Source organism: Lepidochelys olivacea, assembly GCF_965140295.1.
Source record: "Lepidochelys olivacea isolate rLepOli2 genome assembly, chromosome: 1".
In the NCBI taxonomy this organism is placed as follows: Eukaryota; Metazoa; Chordata; order Testudines; family Cheloniidae; genus Lepidochelys; species Lepidochelys olivacea.
In genome coordinates, this window is record NC_140411.1 from 235,588,584 (window position 1) to 235,604,582 (window position 15,999).

Sequence of the window (15,999 nt, forward strand, 5' to 3'; positions counted from 1 at the left end):
TACCCCCATTTCCCAGAAAAATCTTTTAGTTAAAATTATTAATGAATATAAAGGTGACGACAGAAAAAGCAAAGGCCAGATGTACGGCCAGGCTCTCTGGGGATGGTGGGAGAAGAGGCTCAGAGACATGGACAGGCTGGCTAGCAGAGCCACTGTAAGACTAAAGCAGGCTGCTGCAGCAGTCAGCATGACCTGGAAAGGCCCCAGCCAAAGTCAGTGGTACCAGGAATATTGAATGGGTGTAGAGACTGAAAAAGCCCTGTCTGAGTCTATAAATTTCTTTTTTGTGAGGGCCCTTCTCAAGCCAGGGCCCTCTGCCACCACCTACAAGATGAAAAGGAGTACTTGTGGCACCTTAGAGACTAACCAATTTATTTGAGCATAAGCTTTCGTGAGCTACAGCTCACTTCATCGGATGCATACTGTGGAAACTGCAAAAGACATTATATACACAGAGACCATGAAACAATACCTTCTCCCATCCCACTCTCCTGCTGGTAATAGCTTATCTAAAGTGATCACTCTCCTTACAATGTGTATGATAATCAAGGTGGGCCATTTCCAGCACAAATCCAGGTTTTCTCAAACCCCCCTCCCCCCAACACACACACAATACAGACTAACACGGCTGTTATTCTGACACCTGCAAGATGTGGCCTTGAGTGCATTAGGCACAGACAGACTTGGGTTCTAAACCGGATTCAGATATCTTTTTTGACCTTGGCCAAAAACACATCCTCTCTCCGTGCCCAGATTCCCCATCTGTAATATAGGGGTAATGATATTCACTCAACTCTGTAAAGTATCTGTGGTCTACAGAAGAAAAAAATGCTAAGTGCCATGTCTAGTCTGACAGAGGGCAGGAAGTACCCAAAGTCTCTCAAGAAAACCTGTTATGAGATTTCCAGCTGAGCCTTCTTGATCAAAAAGCCCCAGATAAAGAATCCAGACTTGGGGGTGCTTTCCAAACTCAACCTTTGATCTTCACCCATCTCATTTCCATTACAGGGACCCTGCAAGGACACCTTCTTATTCTCACAGACAATCTTCACAGCAACATTGGTTAGCCACCCCCTCGTTCTGATCCTCTTCCACTTCTTTGTTGGAATCCTTCTGCTAATATAAATGCAGACTGCAATCAATCACACGCACCCCCAACCACTTCCTTTCTTCTTCACCTGCTCAATAATCCATGTCCTCCTTCCATCCAAAGCAAAACCCTCATGTAGCACATAAAATGTGACAAATATCAGGGCAATATATGTCTGACTATTAAAGTCATTGTAATTCTTCCTCTTCTACATCAAAAAAAGTAATCCTCCCACCTCCTTCTTGTTTGCATGCATCTAATTCTTCATCCTCTCACTCATTACATTAGATGCATGCATAATCCTTCTCCTCCCACAGAATATCTCAAGAAATACAATCCCTCTCTTCCTCCTCCTCCCCCTCTATCACACAAAGTTTAATCCCAATACTTAGATATTACCAGCAAAATAGCCATCAGTAAAGCATGAACACAGAACAAAGTGTGCTATCCATGCATTATTTAAACTATGTCATTGTGGTTTAAACACTAGCTTTCTACTTAAATCAGGACTCAGGTTCCAGTCTATACCTGCAACTAGAAGGTATTTCTCTATACGATATCACCATTTTTAGTGGGAGAGAGGTGGAGGAGTGGGTGTTGCATAATTTCACAGCATTTAATTTTTCGTTCCTTTAAAAGTACATAGTTCGCTTGTAGAGCGTGTGTGTTTTGTTCCTCGTTTTGGTTTTTGTTGGTTTTTTTGGGGAGAGGGGTGGCATTTTATGGTTCTGTGTTACAGACAAGTTCATAGTAAGTTCAGAGGAAAGGAATTTTCAAAGAAAATCCAGCACAAAGCATTGTGGGGAATGATATGGAAGGTTGACAAAATGATGATAAACAATGAAAAAAAGAAATAATTAAGTGTGTTGAAACACTGCATCAGCATTTAGCACATTGTTAAGTTTTCTTAGGGAAAATGTTTTATTGTGTGCAGTTTCACAGAGATCTTAACCCTGGCTATGGATGCAGAATGTTGCATGTATAATGGTTCTGAAACAATTTTTTATATATAGAGAAAAAAATAAAATGAGCAAATATGTCTGTATTAGATAAGGCTTTTAGAACAAAATATAATACATGGAAATCCTTTCTTGAAGTGCTTTGTGTCTTAAGGAGGTAGGAAACGTAAAACAGTGGCGTTCCAGTAAACACACACGTCTAAACAAGGTGTGAAAAATTGGGGTCTAGGGAAAAACAGGCTAGACAAAAAGTCAATATAAAGCAGCCAAGAGAAGAGGGTAAAGTGACGTCTTACAGGGATGTGGCTAATCTTTCTACAGCTATTTCCAAAACCATTTGAGTACTGAATCACAAATAAAAATAGAAAGGCTGTGCCCAGCAGTTTGGAAGAGTCAATGAGAGAATGAGAAATGAGCACAGACTTGGACATCCAGAATGCAGAGTTCTAATCCCAGTCTGCTATGATGCCTTAATCAAGTTGCGTCTTAGTCTCAGCTTCACCCTCCAGTAAAACGAGGGTGATAACACTGAACTCACAAGGGGGCTGTCAGGATTAATTAATTAGCTAACTTAAATTTTAAAAGTAACCTAATTGTCCTCCTTCAAATCTTCTCTCAAACTCTTCTTTGCCATGATGCCTACCAGATATCTGACAACTGTTAGGCAGCTGGGGTGCTATGACCACTGCCTATATGTTGACCAATATTGTCTCAGTTTCCTTGTACTCCCTTGTCAATCTGACCGTACCAATCTGTTGTCCCTTGGCTTTGGAACAGGTACCATTTGTTTGTTCTGTGTATATACAGCACCTAGCCCAGTGGGGTCCTGGTCCATAGTTAAGGCCCCCGGATGCTACCAATATGCAAACAAGTAAATAAATGCTAATTAAGTTACACCAGGCATTGATTTGGCTGAATGTCCATACAGCACTTTTTAACAGGTAGCACTGTTAGGGAAAAATGTTTATATAAATTATTGCTATCAATTTATTATCCACCTGAAAGGAACTTTTACTTGTTGACATAAACCATGTTATTGCGAAAGAATAAATGATACATGTTTACAATTGTCTAGAGTTGGTTTAGTTATGTTCAGTGTTGTATCTGAAACAGATACCCAAAATGGTCACTTTATCACAGACATTTGATACGGCAGTATTGAGAGTGGTTGGCAGATGCAGGAAAAGGATAATATCTTGGAACAGGCCAGATAACATTACAATTAAGACAAATTCACATTAGCTCTTACTGTGTATTTGAAATGTAACAGGTGAAGTCTTGTATTGTTCTTGGTGGAAAATCAGGTTTGGACCAGCAAAGAGAAGGAGCAGTGTCTGCAAATTGCAGCTCCATACGTACTGTGAGTGTGACTAGAGAGTCAAAACAACATTGTTTTACATCTATGACTGAACCAGCTTATGCTAACTTATTTCCAGTGGACTCTTACAAACTTCTAACATTTCATTTGGATGACTGAATGCGCTTAAAAAATGCTATCGCAACCACTGAAAATGGCAATTTTTCTACTTTAGGATGCCATAGTCTGGATTCTTACTGATCGTAGTTGTAGTGGGCTTTGTTTTATATGGTGGCTTGGTGCATCGATGTTCAATAAAGAGCCACTTCGTGCCCATTCAAATTTGAGTATGATGAGAAGTAACTAAAACCTGTTTTCACTGCCACTTAGGTGGAATTATTTGATAGTCTGTCCTATTCACATACACATAACTAAAACCACTGGGTTAAAGAGACCAAGGATTCAACGAGCATGAAGAGTGAGCTATTTCTTCAGCTCTGATCAGGGCTGAAGCACATTCTTCCATGGATAAACAGAGGAAAGCAAATCTCCAGAGACATCCATCTGTCACATTTCAAGACAAGTAAATGACAGACACATGGCTTTGGCAAAGGTAAGAATTCCTTCACTGAACAACCCAAACCATGGTGATATCTAAACAATACCACAGCTTCAACTCCTGGAAATACTTAGATGTTTGTTGTTTTGTTTGCTTGTTTTTAATCTGCTCTTTTATAAAGAGCAGCAAGGCACTGGAGAGTAGTAAGATACTAGTCTATCAAATACTGCCCACGGTGCAACAAGAGTCATAGACCTTTAGATTCAGACTGCGATTCAGACTACTATCTCAAGGTTATCACCTCTCCTGATGTTTCTGTGATCATTCCAGTTTCACTCATTTCACAAGCACCTGATTACAGGTTTTTCCCAGATCCCGAAAATCTATGATGTGGCCCAGGAACATCATTGCCTTGCCACATTATCGTGACACACAAAACTTTTAGTGAAACCTGGTGATGATGCTTTGAAGTATTTTTTATTAAATTGCACCAAAACGTCCTGTTACATTGTGACCGTATCCCTGGATCATGATTGCCAGAAGAAACTCGTAATGGCAATATCAGGTGGTGAAAATATATATAGCTTCCTCCTGTCAAGTTTTTTTATTTCTCCTCATGTAAATAGTGTAAAGTTGTTCAATTGCTACTTCTAGTTAAGAGCCAAATTCTACAACCTTTACCACACTGAGTAATACTTATTCACATGGGCAGTTCTGTTGACTTCAATGGTATACTGGGTTCCATGTCCTCCAGGGGCCTACTTGCATGAGTAAGTTGTATTCAGTGTGAGTAAGGGCTATCGATCTGGGCTAAGTGTTTAGCTATATACTTCCCCCACAATGTACAAAACTTTCTCTCCTTTGAATTAGTGTCAGAGTTGAGCTTTTAATACATGGCCTTGGTTTGATTCATGAGTACGCTTGTGGAATGTGAGGTCACTCAAGTTAGAAAACCAGCTGGCTTCGATGCAACCTAACAAAACAGAAAAGGCTTAAAAACTTAAAATCTAATTGTAGTTGTTTCAAATAATGTATAAAAATTCTGATTTTTATTTTATTTTAAATAAAATGTATTTTAAATTAAAAAATCCATATTTTTACTTCTAAAATGTTTACCCCTCTGTACACAAGAGTCCTTTTGAGCTCAGTGTGGACTTCAGCACCTTGGTGGCAGTCACAGATGTGCTGGAGTTGAAGCATCCTTTGAAATCCTACCTATGTTGGCAAAACAGCATCTGTACACGGGTGGCTAGCTCATTCTTCTGGTTAGCAGTCAAGCTTCAAGAAGGGAACATCTAATGCCACATATTCAAGGGGAAGCAATTCCCTCAAAATAAAAATGAATGAATAAAATCACGACTGTGATGAGATGTCATATGCAATTTGCAAAAAAAAAGCTTTTTGCACAATTTATGCAATTTCTATTTGGCTGGCAGCTTGGAAATGCAGGTGCTGTAAGGGTTAGTACCATACACATTAAATTAATGTTACAGTCAGAGTCAGCAAGTTTCTGATAAATCAGACATATTCAATCCTCCACTCTTGAGGTGCATTCTCATAGGCCCACACTCAGTTATCCTATAAGTCAATGAGGCAGCGTGTGGCGCCTAGACAAGAAAAACACATGGCACTTTAAAACAAAAACAGAGACAAACACTTACACAGATGGAGGCATACTTGCACAGGCTTAGTCTTGCCAACTCTCATGATTTCAACATGATATTTGGTGTACTACTTAAAGCCCCAGCTCCTGGAATTACGTTGGTATTTGAGAATCTCAGCTTTATTTTAAAAAAAAGAGTAAGTTTCTAGCCCTCATGATTACAGAGAAAAGCCTAAAAACATGAAGCCTAATGGCTCAAAAATCAGAAGACAAAAACTTTTTTTTTTAAGATCTCATGATTTTCAAGTCAATCTCCTATTCTTTTGTGGCATGATTCCTGATCTCTGAATGCTTGAAGATAGCACTACTGCAGTCGCAACCAGACACAACTGGTGACACATAAAAGATTGTTAAATCTGGTTTGGTTCTGCTAGTCAAAGTCCTGCTCCTAAAGCCTTTTTACTCACCTGAGTAGTCCCAGTGTTTTAAATGGGCCGACACAGATAACTAAAGAGACCCATTCATGCATAGTGCTGAGAACTCCCACTTCCTAGTGAAAAGAAGATTGGGCACCAAGGAAGGGAAAACCTCTGCTCACATTGGTTCTGATCCTGCTTCCATTTAATTTAGTACCAAAACTTCCACTCATTTCAATGGTCAGCATCAGGCCCACTACATTAACTAGGGGAGTTAAAAACTCTCATTAGAAAACCTAAACCACGTAACACTCACCTGACTTCAGAACTCAGAATGAATTCAAAAGACTTGGCCTAGACTCTTATCTGTGAACATGAGCCACTCTGGGTATGTCTACACTGTGTTTTAAAACCTGTAGCAGCAAGTCTGAAGCCCAGGTCTACAGACTCAGGCTCATGCTAAGAGCCTAAAAGTAGTTATGTAGATGTTCAGAACCCAGGTTGGGCTCTGAAGCCCAGGAAGAGGGGGCAGGTTTCAGAGCCTGAGCTCCAGCCTGAACTGCAGTGTCTATGCTGCTGTTTTTAGTGCTATAGCATGAGCCCCGCAAGCTCAAGTCTGTGGACCTAGGCTCGGAGACTAGCTGCCTCATGTTTCAAACTGAAGTGTAGACACACCCTATATATGGTTTTTAGGCAAAAGCAGCTAAAACTTGGAGCTTTCATTCAAAGCTCAACCTTCATTGAATTCAACAGATGTGCACCCATTTACACAAGGTCTGAATTTGATCCAAAGTGGCACGAACCCAAGTGAATCACAACCAAAGGAAAGATTTGTTTGGAGCTTGGTAAACTACTGCGCTTGACACAGCTTTGATGACTGCTTTGCAGCCAACCTGCTCAGTCAAGTTTTAAAATGCTAAATAAATTCTACTCCTTTTGCTTCTCTCTGTAATTGTTTGAAGCAAGACTACATTAATGTGCATTAGGGAACTTTTTGCTCATGACAGCAGGTCCACACAGGCCAGTTTTTGTGCTACATGTGAGTGCAGGCTAAAATTTACACCCCTCTGGTGCGAACTAAAGCACTGTGTAGACAAACCCTTAGTTTCCTCACAGAGCAGTTCTTTGGCAGCAAAAGAACTAGCGCCACTGTGGGCTCCATTATTCTGCAGAAATCCAGTTTTGCCACATCACGCTTCTCCTAGTAAAGCTTCAAAGGGGAGCAGATATATTCCTCTTAAGTTACCCTTTTAGCTGATCCCCTTTCCTGTTCTGGAAGGTGGTTACATCAGGATAACTAAAATCTGAAAATAACCTCCTTACAGATCAATTAAACCTGAAAAATCCACTTATCAGCACAGTCCTAATTCTCACTCTGCTCTGACAGCATGGGGCTGAATCGGAATGTCTGTTACCAGAGCTATAGGCTGTATGCGTGTTCCAAAGAAAGTTGAGCCTTTTTACTATCTCTCTTCTTTTTTTTTTTTTTTTTTTTCGGTAGACTAACATCAGACAACAGTTTTTTTAGTATGTATAATGAATAAAATTATATGCTTGGAATGCAACCCTCAGCATAACAGTATTAAAAACTAAATTTTTATTTGGATTATATTTATGGTAATAACAACTAATGTTTTTTCCGTGACATAGGTTAAAAAGTCTGTAACCTCTAATTTGACAGGAACTCTATTATCACTCTCTGGAAAATTAGACAAGATGGAATATTAAGACTTCCAAAAACTGACACAAATAGAAAACTAGGTCTCTCACTTGCTCTTTTTCGCTAAACAAGGAAGATGATTATATGCTGTTTGACATTCCATTTTCAGGGCAACTAAAGAGATGCCGAGAGTCACACTTAATTTATTCTTCCAAATGCCACCAATGAAAAAAAGCTCGTTGGTATTTGATGGCACCATGCTCCCACAAATAGAGGCCAGAATTAACCTTGTCTTCCCAATGGTCTCATTTGTGAAGTCTCTTAGTTGAGTTTCTCAAGACAAAAATAAAAACAGCCTCGTAAGTGTGAGCCTATGATGCATATATACTACTGGCTGGGCCAAAATCACCTCCAATGTAATTCCATTGAAGTCAATGTATTAGACAAGTTATGGGTAAGTCCGTTCCTTGGTAGATTTCCAGACTAAAGATGTTTGGATTTGCTTACAATTAGCATCTGAAGTTTTAGAAATTTAGAAAATTCTGCAGGCTGAATCTCTGAAATTTTCAAGGTATCACAGTATGTGCAAGATACCTCACAGCAGGACTTCTCATAATGCTATTTCACTTCCCATCATAATGGGTAGGAGCAGAAGACATTTCAAACCATTTTGTCGATATTTATTTCTTTATATTTAGGTCAAAATTTTGACAGCAAAAATCATCAACATTTTGAAATACAAAAAATTTCAAGCAACTCTGGATTAAATCCTGAAGTCCTTAATCAGTTTTACTCTGCCCTTAGTCACATGAAACTTCCATTGCATGAAGTTAATGCTCAGTAAAGGATGTCAGGATTTGAACATGGCTTTTTCATTCAACTTCCAGGTGGTTTACATTAACACACAGCTGAAGCCTTTAGTTACATATTCTCCTTCTAAGTGTTTGTCATGGGTATGATCTCATTAAGACGGACACACCTAGGCATTTCACTGTAGTATACTCTCTCTACTCCTTACCTATCTTTGAGGTATAGCCAATGAAATACATATACAAAAATTAATATCATTATTATTGTATGTGAATAAAATTGATGTTTATTGTACTGAAAAACATCTTTGACAACCTAGAAAAGCTCAAATATACATTGTATGCAAGTTCAAATCCTAAAGTATTTTAAAAGTCAACATAAATGTTAATTGCTGTCATGTCCTAAAAGGAACATCTGAAACCGGATGAAGGTAGAGAAAGGGAAAATATAAAACTTAAGTATCTCATCCTAACATGAGGCTTCTCAATTGGCCATTCTCTACTACACATGATTAAAAACCCACTAAAGATGTAATATTTAGCTATTAATAAGAATGTTTGCAAAGTGCTTTCAACATGAAAAGCATTATGGACATGCAAAATATTATTATAACCACATTCAATAATAAAACATAAATGGTCTCTGAGACCTCTCAACCCTCCAATACCCAAATGTTTGGAACCGATCTTGTTAATGTGTGACAAAAATCTCAAAAATGAAGGACATAATGAAAAAATAATAGAAGAGAAAAAATGAAATAAAGAAATTCTAGTGGTTAAGGCAGGATTGAGTAGCAGGATATTTGGGTTGTATTCCTAGCTCTTCCACTGACTTGTTTGTTTTTATAGAGCTCATTGACCAAGCCAAGTATGAATGTACTGTGCTGCAACTGTTAAAGGTTGTGTAAGAAATTCCAGCATGTATTATATTGTATACTGTATTAACGAACAAATAAGGTCACTGATATGTGGAGAATATTTGAAGCCATTAGGCCAAAAGAGTACAGCTAAGCCTGAGGAACTTCAACTTGGTGTTCTGACTCTTATGATTTTATCACCAGTCTTGGACTATGTGGCATTTTCCCTAAAGCCCCAATCCTGGTGTCATGTGATGACAAGTCTCTCTGCATCCAATTTTTTTTTTTAGTCCTCATGCTTGGGAGGAAAAGCCTTAAAAACGAGACCCTTATCAGCTCAAACTGCAAAGAACCCCAAATGTATTTGGCTTAAAAACAAGAAATATTAAATTTCATGATACTTTCGCGGCCTGACTCTCAATTTTTTAAATGCTTGGGGTTGACAGTATGGTTAACTGTGCATTTCCTTAATTCTGAAAGCTTCATTTTACAACTTTAATGTTGACTTAGCACTAAAGGAGGTTTTTTTTTTTTTGGTTTGTTTTTTTTCGCACAGAATACAATTTAAAACAGTTCAATGTTTCCAACACTGGCTTATAGGCAAAGCGAACAATTAGTCACATACGGTGTGTTAGTTTCAGGATGTCGTCACTGAGTACTGTATGTTTACATTTCTTGGGATTTCAGGAATTGTAGTTTGTCAGTTTAATCTGCTCTTGAACTGTAATAATTTAACGGAATCCATCCAGAGATTTCCACAGGTAAGATTGATTCAAGATATTGCAACGTGCGAATATCTTCACAATTGATGGGGAGAAAAACAAGTGAGCCTATTCCTCTAGTGTAAACAGATAATCCCTCTGCTTAAAGTGATGACTCTGTCTCTCCCTGTTGCACAAATATACAAAACAATATATCTTATCTATTTACCATGGTACTGGGTAATGTCTCCAGGGCTGACTATCAGCTGCTTTAATTGTAAGACAGTTTTATATTACGCATAGAAGATGGGAATTTGGTATGCACTGTGGAGGAGGCAGGAGAAGAAATAGGTCAGATAGCATGCCAGAAACACAGACTAAAAGTTCTAGTTTTTATTCTATAATAAAATTAATGTTGCCCCAGCAGCATGCTATCTGGTACATCCATCTAATTTATTAAACAAACCAACCAAAAGACAAAACATTTGCTGAAGATTGTAGTGCTATTGTGTATTTGTGAACTAGTGTTTTGCAGTTCATGAAATGATTGTTAAATTTAATTTTGTTTACATTTTCTTTGTTTTCTTATATACCCCAGCAAGAATAAAACTTGTTGCACTAATTACAAAGCTACTATTCCACTATTCATCTTTATGTTATTAACAGTGTTTTCCCTTCATTCACTTGTTAAAAAAAGAAAAAGAAAAAAGACCAAAATAGGACATGCAGAATGTCAGACTCAGATATAAGGCCAGAAGGGACCATCAAGATCATCTACTTTGATTTCCTGCACATTGCAGGCCACAGAACAGCACTCATCCACTCCTGTAACCCATCTCTGGCGAAGTTAATGAAGTCCTCAAATCAGAATTTAAAGCCTTCAAGTTTCAGAGAATCAATCATTTGCTCTAGTTTAAACCAATAAGTAACCCTCCCCATGCTGCAGATGAAGGCAAAAACAAAAACAAAAAACCCCGGGTCTCTGGCAATCTGACCTGGGGGGAAAATTCCTTTCCAATCCCAAATATGGATTGGACCAGTTAGATCCTAAGCATGTCAATGAGACCCATCAGCCTGACAACTGGGAAAGAATTCTCTGTAGTAACTCAGAGCTCTCCCCATCTAGTGTCCATTCTCCAGGCATTGTAGGTATTTGCTACTAGCAATCACTGATGGGCCACATGCCGTTGCAGGCAGTCTAATCATACCATCCCCTCCATAAATTTATCAAGCTCAGTTTTTAAAACAATTATGTTTTTTGCCTCCCCACTCCCACTACACCCCCTGAACTGCACTTTTCTGATGGTTAGAAACCTTCCTCTAATTTCAAGCCTAACCTTGTTGATGGGCAGGTTTATATCCATTTGTTCTTGTGTCCACATTGGCACTTAACTTAAATAATTCTTCTCCCTCCCTGGTATTTATCCCTCTGATGTATTTATAGGCAGCAATAATATCTCCCCTCAGCCTTTGTTTAGTTAGGCTAAACAAGCCAAGCTCCTTAAACCTCCTCTTATAGGATAGGTTCTCCATTCTTCAGATCATCCTAGTAGCCCTTCTCTGCACGTGTTCCAGTTTGAATCAATCTTTCTTAAACATAGGAGACCAGAATTGCACATAATATTCCAGATGATTTCATGCAAATAAATTTTATATATCAGATTTGTATATTAAATCCTACTATGCACATGCCACATGTACTGTATGTTCATGAACAGCTAAGCAAATGTAGTATAGAAAAAGGAAGCACTAGATAACAGTGGACAAAAATTATGAGTACTGTAAATTACAAAGGTGGGAGGGAAGTGCCATAAACTGGAGGGTAGGGGTTATTTGTAAACAATGCAACATTAGAGGGGTTTTTGCTATATGTACATTATTTAAGACTGTTGGGTAAAACTCCTCCTCATCTGTCCCCTCCATCTCTGCCTCCAAGCTCTTTTCTGCTATCACTGGTATAGAAGTTTGATCTTGCTACAGAAGGCGACAGGTGTGGAGAAGCACATAGTTCGGACAGACATATCCCTTATGGGAGGATCTATTAATGGACATTCTCTATAGCTTAGTAAAGAGAAGAGGATAGAACTTGATCAAGTACAGCTGATAAAGTAAAAGCAGGAACTGAAGAGACAATCAAATGAAAGAGAGTCCATTCAATTAGATCGCATGAAGGCAGACAACTAAATATTCACAAATTGTACAAGTGCTTGTGTACAAATGCTAGAACTCTAAATACTAAGATGGGTGAACTCAACTGCTTGATATTAAATGAGAATATTGATATAAAAGACATCAAAGAAACTTGTTGAAATGAGGATAATCAATCGGACATGGTAATAGCAGGGTACAAAATATACAAGAATGACAAAGTAGGTTGTGTTGGTGCACGAGTAGCTCGTGTTGGTGCACGAGTAGCTCTATATCTGAAAGAAAGCATAGAGTCAAATTTAGTAAAAACCTTAAATAAAATCGAACTGTACCACAGAATCTCCTTGGATAGAAATTCCATGTTTGACTAATAAGAGAATAGCAGTAGGAATATACTACCGACCTCCTGACCAGTATGATGATTGTGAAATGCTCAAGGAGACTAGAGGGGCTATACAAATAGAAAACTCAATAATAATGGGGGATTTCAACTATCCCCAGATTGACTGGATACATGTCACCTTAGGACAGGATGCAGAAATAAAATTTGTAGACACTATTAATGAATAGTTCTTGCAGCAGCTAGACCCCAAAATGGGAGAGGCAATTCTCAATTTAGTTCTAAGTGGAACACAGGATCTGATCCAAGAGGTGAATATAGCTGAACCACTCAATAATAGCAACCATAATGTAATTAAATTTAACATCCTGGAATATACCAAAAAAGCCCATCATAGTTGCATTTAACTACAAGAAGGGGATCTACACAAAAATGAGGAAGCTAGTTAAAGTAAATTAAAAGGAGCAGTCATAAAAGTGAAATGCCTGCAAGCTGCATGGAAATTTTTAAAAAACACCATAACAGAGGCTCAAATTAAATGTATACCCCAAATTAAAAAGAAAATTGTAAAAAAAGGAACAAAAAAAGTCACCATGGCTACACAACAGAATAAAAGAGGCAGTTAGAGGCAAAAAGCTTCCTTCAAAAATTGGAAGTCAGATCCTACTGAGGAATATAGAAAGCAGCATAACCTTTGGCAAGTCACGTGTAAAGGTATAATTAAGCAGGCCAAAAAAGAATTTGAAGAATTAGAAAGAGACACAAAAACGAACAGTAAAAAACTTTTAAATACATCAGAATCAAGAAGCCTGCTAAACAAGTCCATGGGGCCACTGGACAACCAAGGTGCTAACGGGAGAACTCAAGGAAGATAAGGCCATTGCAGATGAAGCTAGATGAATTCTTGACATCAGTCTTCACTGCAGAGGATGAGACAGAGATTCCCACACCTGAGCCATTCTTTTTAGATGACAAACATGAGGAACTGTCCCAGATTAAGGTGTCAGTAAAGAAGGTTTTGGAACAAACTGATAAATTAAACAGCAATAAGTCACCAAAGGAATTCTAATATGAAATTCCAGAACTGCTAAATGGAGTATGTAATCTATTGCTTAAATCAACTTCTGTACCAGACAACTGGAGGACAGCTAATGTGACGTCAATCTTTTAAAAAGTCTCCAGAGGCAATCCTGGCAATTACAGGCTCATCAGCCTCCCTTCAGTACCGGGCAAATTGCTTGAAACTGTAGCGAAGAACAGAAATATCAGAAACAGACTAACATGACTTGTTGGGGAAAGAGTCAACACAGCTTTTGTAAAGGGAAATCATACCTCACCAATCTATTTCAATTTTTGAGAGGGTCAGGAAACGTGCACAAAGGTGATCCTGTGAATATAGTGTACTTGAACTGTCAGAAATCCTTTGATAGATTCCACACCAAAGGCTCTTAAAAAAAGTAAGCAGTCATGGGATAAGAGAGACCGTCTTTTCGTGGATCAGTATCTGGTTAAAAGACAGGAAACAAAGGGTAGTTTTCAGAATGGAGAGATCTATACTGGGACCAGTGCTGTTCAAGATATTCATAAATGATCTGGAAGAAGGGGTAAAAACAGTGGGGTGTCAAAGTTTGCAGACAAATAAAAAATTACTTAAGATAGTTAAGTCCAAAGCAGACTTCAAAGAGTTAAAAATGGACCTCACAAAACTGGATGACTCAGCAACAAAATGACAGATGAAAAAGTAATGCACACTGGAAAACAAACCTATTTATAAAAAGGGATAGATAATAAGATGCAAATATCATAATGCCACTATATAAATCCATGGTACCCCCATACCTTGAATACGGCATGCAGTTCTGGTGCCCCATCTCAAAAAAGATTTATCAGAATTGGAAAAGGTATAAAGAAAGGCAATAAAAAATGATTAGGGTATGGTACAGCTTCCATATGAGGAAAGATTTAAAAGACTGGGACTGTTCAGCTTGGAAAAGAGACAAATAAAGGGAGGGTATGATAGAGATCTAAACAATCATGAATGGTGCAGAGAAAATGAATAAGGAAATGTTGTTTACCCCTTCCCCTAACACAAGAATCAGGGGGTCACCCAATAAAAATAATAGACAGCAGGTTTAAAACAGACAAAAGGAAGTACTTCTTCACACAACACACACTCAGTGTGTGGAACTCGTTGCCAAAGCATGTTGTGAAGGCCGAAAGTATAATTGGTTTAAAAAAAGAAGTAGGTAAGTTCATGGAGGATAGGTCCATCAGTGGCTGTCTGGGACTCCCAGATCCAGGGTATGCGTTGCAATGACAATACACTGATATGATGAGTATAGCCATGACATAAAACCATGATAAATGTCTGTGAAGCTGTTTCAGTTCATAAGGGTTCATTGGAACCTCTTCACTTTGCGTTACAACTCCCTGTGGTTCAATATGTTTTACGTTTCACGGAACCCAAAAAGTTCAAAACAAAGTCCCAACCAAGCTTTGTCTGTTTTTGGACTGAATTGATGCAAAAGACTCTGACCTCTGCAGCTTTCCACCCAAAAAAATAAAATAAAATAAAAAGAAATTCAGCTTTACTCAAAATTCAGCCTCAGTTTAGTGCTGTCAGTGTACCTGGCCAAGTTTTGGGTTTGTAATAAACCGGTAACAAAATCATCTAGGTTGGGGTTGTTTTTTTGGGGGAGGTGAAGGGGGAAGAAGAGGGTGTCCCTACAAAAGTTTTATGCAGCTCTACTGACCAAAGAGAACAGCATATATTAATGCAATATCACAATATGAATACATGGATGTCATGATTATTCAGGTTTCACAAGGAAAGAGAAAGAGGTGAAATCCCACTATAAATGGTTTTCTTTTGAAAGCAAACAGCACTTAGAAGTGTATGCATGATGGGGGCAGCATATAAAGGGTTCTGAAGAATGCAGCATGGTCTGAGGGTGTGCATGACAGAGAGGGTGGGAGTAGTTCCAAACAGGTCCTGTCAGACCCCAGAATTAACCATCCTCCTTCAAATCTCCCTACTTCTTCCTTTTATTCTTTGCCTCGGTTTTTTTTGTTCTTGTTTGAAAGAGAACAGCAAGAAATGATTCTGGGGGAGAAGTGCCAGGACTCAACTCCTGCTGGGAAGAGAAAAAAAAATTCTGGAGCTGCCTCCAAGTCCTGCTCACTTTGTATAATGGAATCACGCAGCATCTCTTTCAAAAATTGAAATAGGGCAAATAATGTTTACCTGGGTAAGATCACATCTTTTGTTAATGAAGCAAAACTAAAGCCTCAAAAAACAATGATGCACTTCTGAGGTATAAAATATCTGCTGATTTGACTCCAATGCCACCGTGTGCACTGAGAGCCCAAACACTTTGAAGTGTTGAAAGCCCCAAGCAAGCTGCCTCATGGCTTACTGAAGTCTACAGGAATTGAAGCTCAGCATCTCCTGGGAGGAACTCAGCACCTCTCAGGATCAGGCAGAGTGACAATTCAGGCAGTCCTCGACTTCACAACTTTCAATTTATGATGAAGGCACTTACAATGCTTCTGAATCGACA